Source organism: Cydia fagiglandana, chromosome 10 (assembly GCF_963556715.1).
Source record: "Cydia fagiglandana chromosome 10, ilCydFagi1.1, whole genome shotgun sequence".
Taxonomy (NCBI): domain Eukaryota; kingdom Metazoa; phylum Arthropoda; class Insecta; order Lepidoptera; family Tortricidae; genus Cydia; species Cydia fagiglandana.
In genome coordinates, this window is record NC_085941.1 from 3,553,602 (window position 1) to 3,556,896 (window position 3,295).

Sequence of the window (3,295 nt, forward strand, 5' to 3'; positions counted from 1 at the left end):
AACTGGCCACTCGTGTTGCCATGTCTCTAGGGATGCCATAAAAAAAAACACTTTTTCGTATCGCGCTTTCAACTAAAATTCACCGTGCGAACTGTTACGTGACTATACTGAATATTACCTTGAACTTTATAGCGTCGGAATAAAGGCTATTTTTGTTTGATTTTAAAGACTTATTGGACTGCGATATAGTATTATAATCGGATTTAGGCGAGTGCCACGTTATGTAACTGAAAAAAAAGTGATCTTTCTATTGGCTTTGTGTTTTCGAGCGGAGAAATGCGTGCGTCCATTGGAACTGGTTAAATTTTTAGTTTTTAATTGACTGAAAAATTTAGGTTTTTCCCTGCATAGGTTTAACTTACCTAGTTAGTTACTTTTTACAAACAAATTGTTTTAAAAGCTTTTTTTTTAATTTCATGACTATTTGAAACCAAAATATTAATGTGTTTGTTTAGTATAGTCAACTGTAAAAATATGGGTGTCATAATCATCTCAAAAACATGTCCCATAACTAACTCTTATGCCAATGAATGAACTAAGAACTATGAAACATATTTTTGAGTAAGTTGTCTACACGCATATCGGGGGGCACGGCAGTGCCCCCGCCAAGTCGAGCGCGAAGCAAACACTGCCGTACCATCCTTTACTGGAACCATTTCGCCGCATTTTCAGGCCCCTATTTGAGAAGCTCTGGATAAGACCAGAACGCAGAAATTTTGATCATCCAGTAAGCTATAATTACATACTTAAAATCCAAAATTTCAAGTCTGTAGGTCATTTAGTTCCGAAGTTAAGCGAAAGCAAAGTTTCGCATTTATGAAACTCACTCATGATCATCAGAATAGAACTAGTACTTCCCATAAACTCAGAGAGCTGAAATTTGGTACAGAGTTACAGCCGTATTCATAAAAAATCCTTAAATGAGGAATGATCAGCTTATTAGCTAATCCGCTGTTTAGGCTTAATAAGCCGTTGATAAGAACCATGATTTATAAACGTTTATTAGGGGCTTCTTAACTAATAAGCAGATTAGACGCGTTATGTTGGCATCTTGGCGCATCATAGACTAAAATATGGCTGAACATTAAATAAAAAAAAAAGTTTGACAGCAGCACTAGCGGCCAATCGTAATATCATGAAGAAGTTGATTTACTATTTTGACTAATTTTCGGAATTATCTCTTATTAAAATAGCTTCTGTGCCACAAAAATAATTAAAGATTGCTGCATGGCCGGAAATTTTATAAAACTTGGTGAGTAACTACGTTTACAGACAAGTATCTTATACAGCAACAAGTAATAATATGAGTTCACTGCAATGTTGATATACCTATATCTTATTGCTTTTAGTTTCAATATTATGTGGAATGGAGTCGAAAGAAGTGGGGTTCTTTCAAACTAACCGAGAAGTGCATAATTAGCGAAGAGAAGAAGTCGAAGCCAGATACCGTACCAGACCCCACTCGCCTCCGCAAGAAGAACCATTGAATAATGGTTCATGAGTTCACACTAATTTATTCTGGTTGCGGCAGAAATTCACAACGGGTCAACAAAACGAAGTCCATTCAGACTCACTAAATCAGGTATGAACAATGTCCTATACTTTCTTGTTTACCTTACATACCTGCAGTGTTTAGAGTTAGACAAAGAAAAGTCTGCAGCGATTTTGATGATAACTCTAGGTACAGTTCAAATTTTGGGCATGACCATCTATTTATAATATATTATAGACATAGGTACGTAACATAAAATGTAGTATCTGAACATGTTAAGATTGACACTTGCATTGACGGCTTTGACATTATTTAAAGGTTATAACACTTATAAATTTGGTAAATTTATCCGTGCTTTGTGGAGCTTGGTGTATTTGTTTAAAATTATGCATAGGTACCTACCTATTATAGGTATTATATTTCTTAACCATACAATGGAACCAAATGATAATTATATGTACAAGTGATGTTTTATTGTAACAAGCCGTTGTGTCGCGAGTTTACTTCTTGTCATCGTGTCATTAGTAATAATTTTGTAATGGTATTTATTTTATGCATGGAACAATGCGATGGTTATTATACTCGATCACCTAGCCAACCTACTTACTACGAGGAAGGATGGTTCACAAATTAGGCAGTATTTAAATACCAGTGTACAGGTGTGTGTATAGATACTGTGTACCTGCTGATTAAAAATAAGATGTTTTCTGCGTACAGTTGGTTATAATTAAGTTGGCTAATCTATATCTCATCAGACAGTTTGGACATCTATTCCAGAGAGTTTGCAAGGTCAATGTACAATGATATCATATTATAGTACCTAATAGGTAATGAATAATAAATGAAGTCATATTGATCTCTGTCTATAGCTTAAAATGATACTTAGTTACCATAACTATATTGAATCATGTGACCCTAACTTAAGTACATCCATTATATCATAAGCTAAAAATTAAAGAAAATTGTTGAATACAAAAATACTTTTATTCAAATTATTGCATCTTTTCAGATCCTGAAAGTACCATCATTAGCCACTGTTATTTTTGAATAACTCCAGGCTTTGGAAGAAAAGCTGTGGCCTGTGAACAGCTGTGAATATTGGTCAGAGAAGTGTAACTGACTCCGTACACTGCAAGTCCCAGCAGGAAATCAGCAAGAAACCTAAAAGAAAAAAAAAACATCAAAATGAAAACCTAGCTTGATTTAGGTTGAAGTAATAAAATTGTTCTAATTTAATTGGTGTTTTATTTTACTAATTAAATATATTTTTTGACTTGTTAAGGTTTGTACAATTTTTATTAATGATGTACAGTCACCTGCAATAATATGTTACACAACAAAGGCCCATAAGAGCATTGCACATTTTTGCAGCCTTCGAAGAGTAACATATTATTGCAGGCGACTGTACCCATATTGAAATACTCAAAATTCCATTTTTAGTGTTCCGTACAAAACTTTGTTTACGGAACACTTATGGGATCACTTCGGTCTTGCAAATCAGTTAAATACGTTTTTCTCAGAGACCGTTTGACGTAGATACCTAAAATTTGGAACAGTTATAGCAATTACCACCACTCATATTGTAAATAAGTCAAAACTGCTTATTTCTTATTAAAGGGGGAAATTTAGGGGGTTGAGAGGGGTAGGCTGAAACTTTTTTCATTTGTAAGAATCGTGTGGGGTACCATTAGAAAGCTTGCAAAAAATTGAGTCGATGGACTGATTTTGACTTCATTTTAGACTGCAATAGTTTCGTCAAAAAATGCATTTAAAGTTGCAAGTTTTCATACAAAAATTTTCACC

The 3,295-nt window shown here is 34.2% G+C and overlaps 1 long non-coding RNA gene across 1 annotated transcript; it reads left to right on the plus strand.

Annotated features, from left to right (window-relative positions):
- The first annotated feature begins 890 nt into the window (after positions 1–890).
- On the plus strand, positions 891–2,924 carry LOC134668187 (uncharacterized). Its single transcript, XR_010098733.1, has 3 exons — positions 891–1,252; positions 1,350–1,582; positions 2,502–2,924. It is a non-coding gene; the product is annotated as an uncharacterized LOC134668187 (long non-coding RNA).
- Positions 2,925–3,295: the final 371 nt, after the last annotated feature.